This window comes from Heliangelus exortis, chromosome 1 (assembly GCF_036169615.1).
Source record: "Heliangelus exortis chromosome 1, bHelExo1.hap1, whole genome shotgun sequence".
Lineage (NCBI taxonomy): Eukaryota > Metazoa > Chordata > Aves > Apodiformes > Trochilidae > Heliangelus > Heliangelus exortis.
This window is the reverse complement of record NC_092422.1, coordinates 27,789,599-27,808,208: the sequence shown is the minus strand read 5'-3', so window position 1 is coordinate 27,808,208 and position 18,610 is coordinate 27,789,599. Positions and strand designations below refer to the sequence as shown.

Below are 18,610 nucleotides of genomic sequence, written 5' to 3'. Positions count from 1 at the left end.
TTGATGACCTGGCTCAACATTTTTTGGAGCAGTGCTACTCCACACTGAAGAGATCTTGCTAGAAAATGAGTGGGAACCCAACGCTTATATTTATGTAAGCAAATTATGTGGCTGTGAAAAAAATGTAACTTTGTTCAGCATTTTAAGCAATGAAGTAATACAAATGGACATACACATATGAAACCATGACATTAGCAGACACAGCAAAAGAAGAGCCAGACAGCAACAAGGAGGTGAGACAACTTTAAAATGTAAAGAAATTCCAATGGTACTACCAGGAGAAACTAGCTGAAATATTTATTTCATAAAAGGGCCCATAAATCATGGACAAGCTCCACCCAGCATCCATGGGGAATGGACCACAGGGCTCTGCTGTGCCCGGGCAAGAAGGGTCATACAGTGTGGGAAGTCTGAGCAGGGCAATGCTGTGAAAGTCTCATGCCTCAGCCCTTGAGACCAGGAGGTCTGTGCAATGTCATCTGCAACCACTATAAGGGCTCTTGGCACAGTCGTGTAAATAAGAACCAGATTCTTTGATTTCAAAATCAGGATTTTTCAAATGTAACAAAGTCCCTCTCTGGGAATGACTAAGTCCATGATAGCTGTGCTGTGGTAAACACAAGCTATGATGAGTTACTGTCTGCATAAACACATAGGAATATTTCTATATTTTTAAATAGATGCTACTTCTCTGGGTACCGTAATAGTTTAGGAAAGTTAATTTTAATGTTTCACGTGGAAATGAAGTTCACTCTGAGAGGGAGATTTAAGTATGGAGGGGACTGAGCAAAGGGACTGAAAAATAAGCAAGACTTGTGTGATTTAACTGTGTGATGATAGCTACAACCCTGCAATTAATATACCCAATAAAATAAGAGATAAAATCCTATATACTTTTACTACCTTGAGATACAGCTTTATTGATATGCCAAAGCCTTTTCCTCTACCACATACCTCAACGTTTAGGACTTGAAGTTTGCTATAGCCCAAAGTACATGTGTCGTTGCCAGCATATTGATGGAAAATAGAGATTACCTGGTGTAGAAGACCAAGGAAAAGAGGATACTTGTCCTCCTTCCAAGTATTCTGGGGATGGTGCATAGCACAGCCTTCAGACTTACCCTGTAAAGCAGAACAGAAATTAGTATCACTGAGAGATTGCACTTACTTAATATTTTACCACTTAAAAAAGCTGGCTGAAACAATTTTCAGTTGTTTGAGGTTATTTTGTGAATAGTGACAGCAGATTTTCTCACATTTAGAGGATTAATTGTGTTTTTCCACTTTCTGCACTGATGACTTCTCAGTGTCCCATTCATGGGTTATCAGGAGGAATTTGCTTCCAGTTATCTATTCTGACAGTGTCCCATCCACTTTCTATCTCCCCAAGTCAGGGAGGAAAGGAAGGTGAGTCAGTAATACCCCTAACTAGAAGCTTGCTCACTTATGATAAGTGCCACAGCAAAAAAAGTAGGAGCATTTTATTGCTCCCAGATGTTCAGATGCACTGGTGCCAGATTCAGTCCAAAAGCTTCAGTTTGGCTTTTGTTACCCAAGGTGGGCAGAATTTAGCTTACAGTATTTTAGGGAAAAGAAACTATCAGAAAATTGTCTTCTCTACACACACAGCTCAAATAAGTTAGTAGATATTTATTCATAGCAGCAGGGGAATTATTTCCTCTTTTTTCTCATGATTGTGTGCGACAAAGAAAAAAAATTACAAATTTAGGGCAGCAGGGTCTGAGACATTTGAAAAGGGGGCTTAAATTCAGAACAGAGTAGACCAGCAGTTACCAAACAGTGGTTCATCTAGTAAAACACAGTCATTGACAGTGCTTGGACTGAGCTATAAAACCTAAAAATCCTGTAACAGGCAATCCTCAACAGTCTGCCTCCAGGGGAAACATCTTCCTGACCCGAAATAGGAAGTGTCTGACTTTCATCCTGGAACACGAAGTTTTATAGCCTCTTCCATGTTATTTTCTATTTAAGGTAGCAGCAGATACTCAACTCTTCCTAAAACTTTTGCTTGATTAATGAATTCTGGAAGTCTATGTGCTTTTTGGAGAGACAGATATAATCAGTTTGAAGCGTATTGCCATTTTAGCCTCACTGGGAACTCCCCTGAGCTCATGCTTTTGCAGAACCTGAGGAAAACTTTGCATATACCTACTGTATCAACCCCTGTTTGTTCCTTCACAGCATCTAATAGCCTGACCTTTCTGTCTCTGCCTCACACAGCAGCCTCTTTTTATTGCTTCTGCTGGGTTCTTATTTCAGAGAGGATTAGATTTCAACAAGGTGACTTCTGCTGTATCACTTTCCAACAAGGTTTTCTAAAATGCTGCTGGACACAGTCTCCCCTTCCACTAACGTAAGGCTCCTTGGCAGACTTGTCTGCAGGTGACAAATATGTGTCTGGAAAAGTGAAAAGTGGCCTAAGAACATATTACAGGTTTTCTTTTTAAGAGCTCACAAGTCTAGTCCTGCAGGTATCTGGGGGCTACTCTCCTGGTATGTGCAAATCTGTCCCAGGAGAAGCACTGATTGATTCTGCAACAAGGTGGAATCATAACATGGGTCCCAGTAGCCTTTAGTAGTAGAGCCAGATTTTTTTTGACACATGGTACACCAAATGCCCCTGCAGTCTGAATACTAGAATAAGCATAAATTCTTCACCTATCACACATTAAAATCCCATAACAGGAGTACAAAAATTCATCCTTGACCGAAAGAAAATATCTCTAGGAGCCCTGAGTACCTAAAATCCCAAGCAATGACTTAGAGGAGGTTGTGAAGATAAAGGAGTCTGATTGCTTCTCATAAAAATCCTTGAAGAAATAGGATGTCATCACTAAAAATATAAACGTGCAGTAAATGATTGGAACAGAACTTTAGATAGGCAAAATAATCTTATCCTGTGTGCTGAGACAGATCTGTCTAGACTGCCTTCCTTATCTTGCAGCCAAACAGTTCTCCCTCTAGCAGTCACTTATACCTTTCAGTGAGTTCTCTGTCCAGACACACAAAAATATCCAGGAGAGGAGCTCTGCTAAAGCACATGTTCTTTTAGGCAAAAGCTGTTGGAACTGTGTCACCAAATAAAGATAATTTCTTTCAAGCACCTTGAGTTAAGAGTGATTAATGAATATGCCATTGTGTCAGGAGCAGAAAGAAATTGAAGAAAATCTTAAATTAAAGACTGGAACAAGTAAAAGTCCCAGAGGAGATGAACCCCTACAGATATACAAAAGGTAAAAAAAAAAAAAAAAAAAAAAAGTTTATACATTGCATCATTCTATATCTTCAGTCGGCCAGTGCCAGTGAAAGATTATAAAGATTATAAAAGAAAGATTATAAAAGATTTTTATGTCTGACACTAGCCAACTTGGTCTTTATCCATTCTCATTCAAAGTCATGGGGGAAAAAACCCCAACAATGGAATAGGAAAAAAAATGTGGCTGGATGCACCACACTGAAAATAAAACATAAGAATATTGTCCATACAAAAGGTACAAAAAATGACACCAAAACAGAAGGATCTGTGACTGAAGAGCCAATATTCTGGGAGGAAAAGGGAAGCAGTTAACCAAGTCTTCAATGACAGGACACACTGTGACTGGAATTTGAAACAGGGAGAAACCACACATATTTCATGCATTTTGCCAGGAAACCCAAAATTAACATTTCCCCAGACATCTCAGATTTTGCATGAAGCAAATTGTTCATTCCAATTCTCTATAGTAAGGTTTCTCTAGTAAGAACCATGCTTTAATATGCTCAGCAAGATGAAAACCCAAACCACTACATGAAAGGAGTTTTGAAGCAATCTATTTATTTTCTTTTTTATTTTTAGTTGTGACATTGGTGCTTCATATCAGTTACTGGTATGAAGAACACATATCTACACTTAGAACCTAAACCTTAAGCTTAAAAGATGCTGAAAAGAGTGGAAGTGTGAGAGAATTACTTGAGGCACTATAAAAGCTGCAAAGTTCCTGTATTTTTGAAGTTTCTATGTCCCTATTTTAATAAAGTCTCAGAACATTGAAATACTTCTCATAGAAATAAAATACACATGAAGAAAATGTGTAAAGATAATGACTGTTTCTTATGGATTTGGCACCTATTTCTCAAGCAAAAGTTTGAAATCACAGCTTTGCCTAGTGAGAGTTCTGCTACATCCTGGGTTTTACCTTTCCAAAAGAGAATCTGATCTGCAAACATGGACAGGTATTTCTCACACAACCCAGGGTGAAACAGATGTAGAGCATGACACAGAGCTTAAGGGCTGTCTCTGAGGCAAGAGGGTTATGCTGACTGTGTTGATTGTGTCCCCAAACTCTTCTCTCTGCCATGGCCTTTGGAGTGGTGCTCATATACCTACCCCGGACCAAAGGGGGGGGTGATTCCCTAGAAGACCAAGGACCATGCAAAAGACATACAGTTTTCTCTTTTTTATGCCATCAGCAAAATTTCAAGTGATAATGGTTTCCAAACCATTTCCAAAAATAGGTTCTTCCAAGAAAAGCAAGGCTGCTATCCTTTGGAATGTCCACATACAAGAAATGATAATTGAACATATTCATTACTTGGATACAAAGATCACTTCAGTTAAAAAAAAACCACCAAGTATTAGTCCAGGCTATTTATTTTTATTCCTTTTTGTTTCTTATTTTTATTTTACTTTATTAGGGAGCACTTGTTAATTGTATATTTATTTGTAGGAACATGTAGAAATAAACAGAACTGCTCACTTCTGTAGTCATTGGATTCTCCTGGGTTGCACAGGAGTATCTGCAGTAGTGTTCAGCATCAGCCATGCACAAGGTTTAACTACCCAGCTGTCTCTCCTTCAAGTGAGTGGGGAGATTACAGGTAGCACGAGGGACAATTAAAGCATAACTAAACAGTTTTCAGTGTTAAAACAGAACCAGCTAGAAACAAAGAGAGTCTTCAAGGAAAACAAAAGGATTTCACTTCATTGAGCAACTTTTCCTGGCAAGAATCAAGTACCATAGCACGTACTTACGTTTCTGCCCATGCCTAACATATGTAATGGTCATCACCAGTTAATGGTTTTTTCATCACCAGTCTTTGGTTTTGGTAGCCATTCATGGCATGGGCTATTTCCCTTCTTCATCCTGACATGTTCCAAACATTTCTGCAACCAATCCAATAGCATAAAGCAAGTGACCAGCTAAATATTTCAGTTTGTCCAAGAGTTGTGTGCACATTAGCCAGAACCATTCTTACCAAATGAACACTGACCGTACAAAAGCAAACTGTGTATTCTCCAGGGGCTACACAAATTTACTTATAACACAGGATGATTAAAAAGGAGGAAACTACAATTCCAACAACAATAAGGTCAGCTTCTACTGCTTGTAGCACTGAGCTGCCTTTGCTATTTCCTGCCACAGGAACCAATTGCCAGTTGCTCGACACTGTTAACATTTCTGAGACACTTCATCAACCATGACTTGAGCTTTTTCCTGCACAGAACTTCAGAAAACAAGAATGTTCTTTTTTGCTCATCCGGGTTTGAAGATTTTTCAATGGCTCCATTATTCTGAAGCTAGTGAAGTATACTTGATTTCCACTGTTACAGAGTTTTTAGGTGCAAACATTCCTTGTCTAAATACAGATGATGCTTTCATACTGTCTGGATACTTCATTTGGAAGAAGACTTGGAATAAATACAAGAGGAACCAACTTTCTCCAAGCCACCATAAAGCAATTAAATTCTTCCAGAAAACCACAGAGAATGTTGGTGACATGCTAAATATTCAGTTTTCTTGGGGGAAAGAAAAAAAAATGAGGAAAACAGGAAAACCTGAATGAAGAAACTAATTAGTATTCCATGAGCACATTGAACTCAAGCTGTTATCTTACCAGACAAGGTAAGTGCAAGGCCTTTTTTACTGAACAAGCTTGAAATACACCCTTATGTGAAGAGGTTGATGAAAACTTTCTGCAGCTTCTTTGTCTGCAAGCACATATGCCTGGTATTTCAAAAGGCTGGGAAAAAAGAGACACAGCAGAAACCTAGTATTTCAAGATGAGATAATGGCAATCTTGTGTGTCTCAAAACACCTCAAGCTAGAGGCAGAGCTACTTAAATGGGAAAGGTAACTTCATTGCTACTGAAGTCAGTCAAAAAGCCACAGTCCACCCTAAATCCTGCCAGGTACAGCTCTCTCATCAAAAAAAAAGCTGAACTTCCAGAAACTTCATACTTGGCACTCAAGAGATCCATCAGATGAAATCTTCATTTATCCTGAGACCAAATCTGTAAAAATCTAAACTTGGGTATGAAATTCCTGAAGATTCAAGATGGAAAAAACATCTAAGTAAATATAGGTTATGATTCCACAGATGAATTTTGTAAGTCTTTCTGTTTCCATACAAGTCATCTTCAAACATCTGACTTTTCACTATAGTTTCAAAAAGGAGGCTACCAAAATATTGCAAACCAACTCCAGGCAGAAGCAAAAATTCAAAATATGTTTCTGGTAAACATTATTATTACAACCAGGGCTGACTGATTGTTCAGCTTTATCTATTGCAAGCCAATTGTTAACTGGGAGGTCACACATAGCCAAAACAAACATCAGTGTTTTTTAGAAGTGGTGAGGTCAATAAACAGTGCTGTGCTGGTGTCTACAACTATTGCTTTAAGCATCCTTTCAAGGCAGTAGATAAGATGAAATAATAACTTTAATTCGTGATGAGGAAATTACTGTTCAACTAGTGGCTGATTTTCACAAATAAAGATTTATCAGGTACAAAAGGATCAGTGTCAAGAATGCCGGGGTGAACATCATTGTCTGGAATTTCTCACTATTTCCATGTGGGGTTTTTGTCTTGAGTTTAAAAAGTAATGGATAATGAGAAGTTTTGTGCTATATATGTATTTTTCCATTTTAATAAAGTGGGGTAAATGAACATGGGGTCTAAACTGTGTTCCTTTTCCATGTAATCCTTGACTTTACAGTTGACAAATAATGTATGAGAAATTAAATCCTATACAATTAGACTGCTCTGTGAGCTGAGTTACAGCTAATGGTTTTGAAGTTTAAATCTTGGAAGTAAGTTTGAAATTTTTTGACTAATTGGTTTTTTCATATAGGGTTTGGCTTGATTCATCACCTGAACATTTAAGTGAACAATCTGCCCTGCCTGTTCTTGTTAAACAATAGATTCTGTAATTAATCTCTTTGAAATTGGTGGAATTTATTCCAGAAAATGAGATGAATGAGTAAGAGGAGAAATGGCAGATTACAGCTTTCCTCTAAATTTAACAAAATTGCAGTTTCCCCCCCATTCTTGACACTGTGTTAAAGTTACTTCTGTAATGCAGGAGTTGAATGGTTAAATATTACTGTCACTGACTGGATTAGCATTTTTATCCATTTAATCCTCCCATTCATTTTGGTACCATCATTCTAAAATTTCAGCTGATTTAATCCTGTAGGAGAATGATTTACTTCATAATCCATGTCATGAAAGAAGGTAAAGAAGTCAAACAATTGTGGGGTTTGGGCTGTTTAGGGTGTTCAACTGCATTTTGGGAAAAGTATGGTGAAATATATCTTATGATTTTTATTCCTTAACAAGTGTCCAAAACCAATTATAAACAAGATAAACATTTTATTACATGGAATTGCTCAATGTGTTTTGAATTCTACTATTTTGCCAAATTATGCAAAAACACAGCTGATCCTCTCCACTAAATCTCAGACTCCTTTTTCCCTGCAAACACTTTGTGATTATCACGAATTTTGTGATCTTTAAATTTTCTGCATTTTTTTTTTACCAGTACATCAAAATTAACCCTCACTCACCTTATAAAGCCACTATCTTATAGTCTGATTATTTTTGGCGAGCTTTATTCATGCATTATTCACCCATTTTAGAAAATACTGGGTTTATTTCTTTAATTTTTTTCATGTTAAACACATGCTACTTGTCTTTTAGAAAACAGCACTGCTACTGACCTCATGGCTTTCATAGTCCACAGCCCAAGCTTCTGCCCTTGTGGTCCATGAGGCCATGGTAAATGTTCCTACAAGAGGTTTCACCTGAAGCTTGGATGATAAACCTGTTTTTTGGTGGCACATTAGATGGTATCAAGTTTAACTGCAGGTCTGCTGATGGGCATTTGGCAACCACCACCTTTACAGGCTCAGGGACCGTCTTGTGACAACAGAACTTCTGCATCCAAGGGTGGGCACCATCCTCCCTCTGGCACAAGTGACCAAATTCAGCTGGAGGTGTGGAGACAGGAGACTTATCATGGGGAGGAGAGGACTATGCATAGAAAACTTGCTGAACCTTCCAACTTAACCACAATTTTCTGACTTTCTATTCTGAGTGAATGATTTGCCTCTTTTCTGAAAGGATGAAGAAAAGCGGAGCAAGCGCCAGAGAATTCAAAATTAGCACGAGTTGCCAAATTCTAATCTCGGGTTCTACATGGTTACATATTTTGCTAAGTAAATGCAACTTAATTAAAACATGAAACAATAACTGTTGTAACACCAATTCTTCACAGTTCTCTGGATACAGTATTTATGTGCCTGATGAAATAAAAGCCAGAGAAAGGGGGCCTTTACTCCACAGTCAAAGAGACTACTCTTGAAAACATGATGGATTTTTCTCCTCTATTGGCTCTAGCTACAACATGAATTCCATAAATGTTGCTCATTAGCACTTGAATGTATATCTGGTATAATATGGTAAAGAAATTAGGTCTCCAGGAGTCTTTCTGGGAAATACTTCAATGAATGAAAGCAGGAGCATTTGGTCAATCATCTAGAAGTAGCTAAGATCTGCATAGATAATTTTAGCTGGTAAATAATTCCAAACTAATTTAGTTTGGTTTTAAAAAAATCCATTTGTGCGTGAGCACCTAAAAAAGAGATAGGGAGGTCACTGTATTGTTCTGTCATGCCTTCGACCTTTAATATTACTTGGAATGATTTTCAGATGATTTTATTTGGTTTTCCAGTAGAAAATAGGACTTCATACACACACATATGTATATATCTATGCCATAAAATGGAAAGAAGCAGCCAATTGACTGTGTCAAGCAGTGTAAATTTATACACCACCAGGATCAGTGTTTGAATGGGAAGAAGAGTCCAAAACACTCAGATCTCTCTGTCCCAGCTGTACGTCTGCACCTACAAACCCAAAACAGTGCACAGATTCCTTAATTTCACCTGGCAGCACCCTTGGGAAGCCAGGAGGAGGACATGAAGTACACCCTCCAGGGCTCTCAGGGTCATGTGCCATTGGTGTTGCAAGCATGAATTAAAAACTGTATGGTCTGGGAGAAATGTAGGATCTGTAGCTGCCTACAGGGATGCCCGGAGCCACTGCTGCTGTTCCTGAGCCCAGCACCACAACCGGGTCGTGTGTGACAAAAGCAACTGCAGAACCCCCTTGCTATATTCTACCCAAACTGCTGGCTGATTCTGGAAACCTGCATTGAAACTGGAGTAAGGAAGGAAAAGCTGCGATCTCCTAACAGCTGCAATTGGCAAGGATCTCTGGTTTTATGCCCCTGGATGGTACAAGCCACAAACGCTGTGCAGTGGCATTTGTTCAGCCCTGACTCATAGCCAGATGAATGCCACGGAATGAATCACCAGGAGTGCTTTCCGCAGTACCTAACAAGGTAACTCATCCAAATATTGATCAGGCCCAAGTCCCTCTTGTTTTTGATATCTGACATGCCATAAGATGCATAACAGCAGTGAAATTATGAGTTTTGGAAAGGGGGCCTATCCTGAGCAACTAGGATGGGAAAACCTTGGTGAATGCATCCTTTGTCAGTAGGAGCTGCCTTCTGTCTGCCATTGGGCTATAAAAATGATAAGAATGCTGCTGAAATACAAGGGAAATATCAACTTACTAACTTAATAACAGAGAACTTTAAGGCAAATTAACACCATCACTTTATGAAACATCTCATTCTGTTCAGTCCACTGCTGCAGATGGTCATTAAGCCAAACACTGTAGTAAAATCATTTCAATCCATAACGGTTGAAAGGACAAACATTAAGCAAAGGACAATCACAAATTAGCATTCAGGACATCAGTTAAACATTGCAGGTGTTGAAGGAAGATAGTTCCTCCCTGCATAAGTGCCTGGAAAAGCATGTTTCTTCCCCTTTCCCCTTGGATGTTGGATGCTCTATGCCTGGGCATCAGGCAGGTAACACCACCTCTGGTGCTCACAGACACTGAGGCTCTGCTTGGCCTCAGGGTGGCTGGGCTGACAGTCCTTGGGCTTTTGCTGTGCTAATGGCTGCCTCAGTGTTACAGGGAATGGACGGGACCCTCCTGTCCTTCACTCTGCCCAGCAAGCATCCAGCCTGGGGGGGGCCAGGCCACAACCCTAACCAGGGCCAGGTCCAGGTCATAGGGCCAAGGCCAGAGCCCAGCCCAGGCCCAAAGCCAGGGACAGTGATAGTGACAGGGACAGTGATAGGGACAGACCCACACCCAGACCCAGACCCAGACCCAGGCCCAGGCCCAGACCCAGACCCAGACCCAGACCCAGACCCAGACCCAGACCCAGGCCCAGGCCCAGGCCCAGACCCAGACCCAGACCCAGACCCAGATCCAGACCCAGACCCAGACCCAGACCCAGACCCAGACCCAGACCCAGACCCAAACCCAGACCCAGACCCAGCCCCAGCCCCAGTCCCAGCCCCAGCCCCAGCCCCAGCCCCAGCCCCCACCCCTCTGGTCCACACGCCCCGCCCACCCCCCGAAGGCCCCGCCCATACTACAGGCCCCGCCCACACGACAGACCCTGCCCATTCATAGACCCCGCCCACCACACGGGCCCCGCCCCTCCTCACAGCCCCCGCCCCCTCCCTGACTTCTTCCTTCCTGCGCAGGCGCACTGCGTGCCGGAGTTAACTGCCCCCTCGCGGCCCCTCCCAGCCCTCCCCAAAGATGGTGGTCGGGCGCCGGCGGGCGAGGCGGTGGGGAGCGTGGAGCCGGCGAGGGGAGGGTGGCGGTGGCCGCACTAGCGGCGGCCGCGGGAGACAGTGACAAGTGCGGGGAAGGGAGGAAAAGGCGGCGGCGGCCGAAGCGCAGGTACCTCGAGTGGGCGGGTAAAGGGGTGGGGGAAGCGGCCGGAGCGGCACCGCCCCTCCCCGAGCTGCGCCATCGGGAACTCCCCTCCGCTCCCCGCCCTGGTGCCGTTGCCCGCCGTTGGCGGAGACCGAACCGTTAGCCGGGAGAGCCGGCGGGGCCATGGCGGTGAGTAGGCGCGATGGCAAACCACCTCCTTCCCCTCAGCAGGGCCGGGGAGGGGGCTGCGAGGGGCCGGGGGGCAGATCCTCGCTACCTGCCCCGGTGCCGGGCGCGGTGGGGGCCGCCGGCCCCTGAGGAGACGGCGTTGCCTGCGCCTCTCCCCTCTCCTGCCCGAGGGGGGCCGGGGAGCCGGCGCCTCCAGCCGGAGCCCCGCTGAAGAAACTTTCTGTCTTCCTTCCCGGGCTTCCTTCTCCGCCGCTCGGAGGTGCCTCTCCCGGCCGGAGCGGGAAGATCCTCCCTCCTGTCAGCGGCGGGCAGCGGGGCTCCCCGGGCAGGGCTGCTGCGCGGCGGCCGCGCAAGGAGGGAGGTTGTTCGGGAAGGAGAAGCAGATGCGAAGCGTCTGAACCAGAACAGCTGAGCCCCTGTGACAGGAGGGGAGGAGAAGGAAGTGGTGGCTTTCAACACCTCTGTCTTTCTCTTGTTGTTCTCCTAAGCCGTCAAGATTCCCTCGGAACTCCGAGCTGAAGGGACTGAGCCTGTTTTTAGATATAAAAATCTTCCCGAAATCACTACAATCATCTTGCCGAGTGCTAGCTGAGGCATTCTTTCAGCTACATTCATGCCCGATTCCTGATTTCCCGAGAATTACCCAAGGCTGGTGTTAACCTAAACAGAAACTTTTTGTTGCTTCCAGGCAACTAGAAAGTGAAACCAACTAGAAGCAAAATTGAAACTTTTCAGCTGATTTTTATTGTGCGGAGTAAAGAAAACAAGCGGTAGGAACAAGACCAAATACGTTGGGTAGGAGCAAATAGTAGTTTATGAGTGGCATCCTATGACATGGTAGTAATTTCCTTAATCTTGTTAAAGGCAATTATTGTCAAGTGTTGTTCCAGAGCATCTCACAGCATGAGGTAATTTCTGTGAAATGTTCTTGGCTTTTAGAATTTAAGCGAGTGTTTGGTGGAATACATATCTCGTTATAAATGTCTTAAAATTTCACAAAGGCTTCAAATCTCTTAAATTTTTTGCTGCCAAGTATGTGGTAGCTTCTGTCTTAGAGGCTATAGGTCCCAGTCCTGCTAAGCTTTGAGCTTAAAAGAAGCTATTTTGTTGTTATGGCAATGGGTAACTTTCTGCCGCATGGAAATGTAACTGTAGCCATGACAAGAATCTGCATCCAGAGATGTGTTTATTCTATGTGGTGAAGTAGTGAGCAGCAACTCAACAGGGCTTAAAATTCAAATAGTACAATCAGTTGCATTTTTTCTGCTTTTTTAAAAAAAGAAAATGGTGTAATAATTAATGAAATATAATCACATGATGAATGGAGAAGTAGCAAGCTTTCAAGTAGGCTGTGCATGTATGTGAAAGTTGGAAATAGCTGAGTATGTAGGACTCAGTGTTGCAAATTGGTTATAGTTCTTAATAGCTGGTGTGGCTGCTCAGCATAGGAGAACAGGAAGGGTACTGATCAAGTTTGGAAACATGGCATCTACTTCTTCATTCACTCTCTGTATATAAGTTATTTTGACACACAGAGATTGAATCTGGGACTTGTTTTGGCAAACTACACCAGAATGTTTTTTCTGGTGACTTTGTAAGGGGGTGTGAGGGGGAATGAGAAATTGACATGCTGAATCAGTAATATTTGGCCATCAGAGACTGGTTTTTGGCAAGTGAAACATTAGTTAAAAGAGATGCAGATCCTTGTCCTCAGGAAGGCCAGGACTCTAATCAGTTGCTTAGGTCACTTGGTCAGGAAGAGAGCAACCTGCTTTGAGCAGGGTCACAGGCTGCCTACTGTAGATGATAATATTAAAACAGACTTAGGTGAGTGTCTCAGTTTCTTCAGGTTAGATCAAGATCTTGGGAGGCTTTTTGCTCCCAAGGTGTATGAGTTACATGAGTCTCAGGTCATTGCACACAACACTTAGGTATCTGATTTTAATCCATCAGTGGCATTTCTGTGTTTTTCAAATTGGAGTTTCTCCTCCATTTTGAACTTAAAACTCAAAAGCTTTTCATTTTTAAAGGTAATAAATGTAATGGAATTTTAGAATTTTGAACTGATTCATTTGCTTTGGGCTGCAAGTCATGTGGATCTTGGGATGCTTTTGTTTGTTATTCTTTGCATTTTGGCCATTTAATTTTACTTGAATTTGGACCTACATCAGCTAACTCAGTGTTATGCTGATGATCATTTTGGCTCAAAATGTCTCAAAGAGCTCCTTCCTAATTGTTATTGCAACTTTAACTGCTGAGCTGAACATGCTTCTCCAAGTGCTGTGGGGAAGCAAAACTCTTTAAAGTCTGACTTCAGGAGAGTTATAACTTTTCATCATTGTCAGTACTTTCCCTTAAAGGGTTTTAACTTCTAAATGCTGATTTACCTTGTCAGGTCACTTCTGAAATAGTGTGTGTTGTTGTAAATATGTTGGTACTGAATGCTTCAAAGGTATTAAGTGCTGGTGTTGTGATTGTCTGTTGATACCTCTGTCAAAAGGGCAAATCCTATAACCTAGCCCAGTCTCCATTTTTGGTGGGTGGGGTAAACTGGCAAAGGTAGAGCCTGGGTCATTCCCAGACAGATACTAAAGAAGACAATTTTTGTGAGGCTGCAGGCCCACTTCCCAGACAGCGTTGTTGTCTGCAGATATTGATGTTTGTTATCTGTGCCTCCTGGAACTTGAGGAATTCTTATTTTCCTCCAGCAACTCTGCCTTTTTTTTTTTTTTTTCTTTTCTGACCTCCAGCTTCTAATTGTTATGGGATTTCTAGTTCAATCTCTGCTAAAATGTCTACAAGTAAGATTTTCTGTTTCACTGAGGCATTTCTGTGATCTTAAATATGAATTGGATTCTCTCTGTCTGTCAATAACCCTTCTATATTTTATCATCTGTTTCTTCAGTGATGTTGGCTTGGGGAAATTCCCAGGCAATTTGTAGCAAAATTCAGCTTGGTTGCAGTTAATAGTGCACAAGTTGAATTGTGAGCCATTGCTTTTCCTGTAGGACCAGATCTAGTAAAAATAGATTCAACTTGAACTGTCAACTCTTCAGCTTGACTAAAAGATACTGTTTGTATCTCAGGAAAATGATAATAGTTTGGAATGAGAACATTGCTGCTTTTTCTGTTCAGCAAACACAAACAATGTTTATTTTGCTCGTGGGGCCAATGTTTCCTGAGCTACAGAAATGACCATTTTTTTGCCATATACAGTAAACTTTGAGCCTTCTTAATGCTGATCTTCACTTGATGCCAGCAGAAGAACATTATTAAATTTTTTCTTAAACTTATATATCCATAAAGCTTAGTGGTTTTGTTTATGTCGAGTAATATTTTGAATTGCTATCCTGGGGTCTGTATTTTATAGGACTGATGGGACAGAAGGAAATTTATGAAGTGTCTGTAACAATAGGTTTTCATCTTTAATTGTTCCAGTTAATACACACTGAGTTTCAGATAGAGCAAATATTTTTGAAGTTATTATTGTTGTTCTGTCTGCCCCCCTGCCCTGAGACCTGGTCCTGTTCCAACTGCTCACATACTCTTAAGCCAGTAACCATTGAAAATTGTTGGACTTTTGCTAAGCTGCAATGGATTAATTTAACAAAACATAAATGGAAATAGAATTTGCTGTGCCCTTTTTGTCAATAATTAAAGAGACTTTTTAGATGTTGTTTTCATGCTGGACTCGTCTTTGTAATGAGACATCTTTTAAACTCACCTGCTAGGTCATGCAGGCTTTCTTCAGTGTATTAATAATTTGTTTTGGTTAGCATACCTCCTGCAGAAACTGTCAGTCTTCATTTTAATGGCACAGCTATGTAGAGGACTGTAGAGGACTCTTCTTAGATGCACTGGTTTAGAATGCTTTTCTGTTTTCAGCTGTGGTACCTCAGGAGTGGAATACTCTTCCATTTCCCCAACCCTTTATTAAAACTTCTAACACCATATTCATTGGTGGTGTCTTCACAACACCTCTCAAAATGAGTTAGATTTTACATGCTTTGCTCTCTTTGTGTTCCTGGCTCCAAATAAACTTTCACCATTTATGTCTAGGCAAGTACATGTTTACTGCAGACTCATTAGACCTTCCTGTGTATGTACCAGGTTGCTTAACTGAATTTATATTTTTGTCTCCCTGTAAGTTTTTGCTTTTTCAGGGTGCCTGGACCCCTTTCTGGTCTTACTGTTTCTCAGTCAAACCATTATGTAGGGTTAACACTGCTACCCTCTCTTTCACTGTAGTATCTTGGGCACCCAACACCATTCCAACAGCAGCTTGCAGAAGTTAAATAGGTGTGCTCAGTATGCCTGTACTGTACCTTCCCCCTGACTTGGCTTCCAGAATTGTTCTGAAGCATTTAGGACAGTTGAAAAAATATGCTGCAAAACCTTTTCATTTATAGGCAACAGAAAATGTTGTACCTTGCTATATGTTTAGTTACTTCAGGCATAAAGCATTGTCAAAAATGAAAACTTCTGGTTTTTACTCCCAGTTTAACCGGTAGACCTCATTTTTATAATCTCTTGGTTAGAGAGACACACAGCTCTTTCTAAGATGAGATAAATGTATTCTGCTTTCCAGAAGCACTTAAACAAGTCCTACTTCCTGGCAACATCATGTGGAGTTCTATAATCTAGTGTCAAAAAAAACCTGTTTCAAAGCTATGAAATCTTAAAAAATTGAACCAGTGTTTTCCATGATTAAAAAAAAAAACAACACCCAACTATTTATCAAAGTCTGGGAAACTGTCCACAGGGAAAGCAACAAGGTCCAAAAGGATAGTATCTCGATTCAGTAACTGTGAATAAAGAGGAATATGTGGCTCACAAATGTTAACTTCACCTGCTGCATAACTGACCTTTTGAATTTGCTTCTGGGTTTTTTGTTTGGTTGGGTTTTTTGTTTGTTTTTGTATGTTGGTTGCATTTAAATCTGTGGAGCTTAGCTGGTAGTGTCTTTTTAGCTTGAATTACTTGAGGTAAAAATTAACTTAAACCTAGAACTTAACTGTTACCTGCAATGTGTTAAAAACCCCCTACAGTTCCCAAGTGTAAATCCCTGCTTGTAAATCCTCTTGAGTTTCCCCAGTGTACATATCCACTGCCTGTGGTAAACAAAGCCCAAGCTCTACTTACACAAGATCCTGCAAGCATGAGCTGCTGCCAAGCTGCTGTTTTATTTCCCTTTACTAATGTAGTGTATGTAATACCATATCTTACTCCTTTGATTACAAAATAAATCCTTCTTATCTAGCTTCCAGTTTTCAGACTGCAGATTTTTGTCGTTCAGTTAGCTTTTCCTTTGACTCAAAGAATTGTACCTACCAGATGACTTGCTAGAAGGAAACTGAGACATAGGCAACAGAGAATCAAGCAGATTAGTTTTACTTTGGGACAGAGAAGCACATTTTAGATGGTGATACCAAATAAAGTAGTAATGATGTGCAAAAAGTGTGCCTGTAGCAAAAATTGAATGGATAAGAAGGTCCTTTGCAAAACCATGACTCAAACTATCCATTAATATTTCAATAGATGTATTGATAGACTGTTAGGGGACTTTCTACAGTAAGAATGAATATCATAAGCCCCAAGAGTTACTATACCTCTGCAGATCCCAAAGAATATATAAAAACATATAAATGGGGAAGATCAGACTTTAAGAAAAATGTTTCTTACCTGGTTAGTCTAGTATAAAGGTCATTGAAAATGTTGACACAAAGTACTAAGAAATACTGAAATAGATACTGGCACAGGTTACCTAGAGAAGTTGTGGCTTCCCCCTCCGTGGAAGTGTTCAAGGCCACATTGGCTGGGACCTTGGACAGCCTGAACTAGTGGGAGGTGTCCCTGCCTGTGTCAGGGGTTTTTAATGTGGTGATCTTTAAGGTCCCTTCCCTAGCCATTCTATCAAATGGGCACCAAAAGAAGCTGCAGAGGTGAGTAGTGACTTTTGACAATGATCAGTCTTAGATGCAGCTGAAATGTAATTTGTTCTCATTTCTGCAGTCTTGCTTATAACTTGACTGCTCACATATAACAATTAGGATATGTGCACATTCCACTTGATAGCTTTTCAATGGTGAGGATAGATGACCATAATTCAAGTAATACATCTTAAGAGTACTCCAATTAAATCATGTGGACCACGGCAATACAGCTCCAAGCAGACAAATTTATGGTTTTGTGTCTTTATTCTTGTTAATGAATTGACAGGTATTTAATGTTGTATCTTTATATGTAGAAAAGGGAAGTAAGAGCAGCTTTGTCCTCTTGACACGATTGGGCCATCAACCAGTTGGTTTCAGTGTTTCAGCTGCCTAAAACTTTTGTTGAAGGATGGGGTGGAGAAGGGAGTGCTGGTATTGTCTGAGAAACCTGAGAAACACAGACTCTGCCATTGGGGAACCTTTGCACAAGTAGAACATTTAGTTTTCAAGAGTTGCATTCAGCTTGAGATACTATTTGACTTACCCTGCTTTAATTTTTATATATATATATACATATATATATATGTATATATATATATATGGTATGCAAGTAGCTGCTCCAGTACCATTGTGACTAAGTTTTGTTTCTATTAGGGAAGTGGAGCACCTGCCAGGGTGACTGTCTCTTGACCTTGTTTCCTACTGTGGTTTGTAGCTTCATGAATGGTATGCATGATGATGGAAGAAGCAGTTCCTCTCTGCTTATTCCTGTGCTTGGCAGTCATTTATTTTCATAAGTGAAATGAATCAGGCAACAGTTTTATGCTAAAACTCACCAATTCTGTAAGATTAATTTTAAAATACAGCTGCCCTCCAGTTTCATCTACTGTGCTGTTGACCAGTTGCCTTGTAGTGGTGCAAGTGGGAGCTTCTAGTACAATTTAGCAAAACTGACTTCTAGCAGCTGAAAGTCTTGCTAAAACAACATCTCTCAGATGTGTTTCTTAGGCCTCAAAACACCACTTTTTTTGGGTGGATTTCTACTCTTGGGAAGTAGTTTCCATATGCCTGTTTTGACACGTCATGTTCTGTGCTGATCCTTATGGTAGCAAAGATCTAAATGTTTTCCAGAAAGAATCAGTACAGAGACATTTCAAAGCCTGTTAGATTGTAGTCCCATTGATCCTCTATCATCTTGCATTTGGATAGCACAGCTATTAGTTTTCAGAATGAGCAGGAAAAAGCTGTTTCGTAAGAGTTCTTTAAAAAACTGCTCAGTCTGCTTGAATCATGGGCTCCTTGTAGCTCCAACACTGGCAGCTGTCTCTGCAATAAATTTCTCTCTCTGACCAGTTCTATTGCATGAATAAAAATATATCCATGTTTTTAGTTTG

At 41.1% G+C, this 18,610-nt stretch overlaps 1 protein-coding gene across 5 annotated transcripts in view; it reads left to right on the top strand.

Annotated features, from left to right (window-relative positions):
* The first annotated feature begins 10,909 nt into the window (after positions 1 to 10,909).
* FNDC3A (fibronectin type III domain containing 3A) overlaps positions 10,910 to 18,610 on the top strand; it is a 124,105-nt gene continuing 116,404 nt past the window's right edge. For 2 of the 5 annotated variants that reach the window (XM_071739112.1, XM_071739087.1), the window contains exon 1: positions 11,134 to 11,283. The gene's annotated coding sequence lies outside the window, so the exon portion shown is untranslated. The other 3 variants (XM_071739103.1, XM_071739120.1, XM_071739094.1) reach the window with 3 other exon arrangements.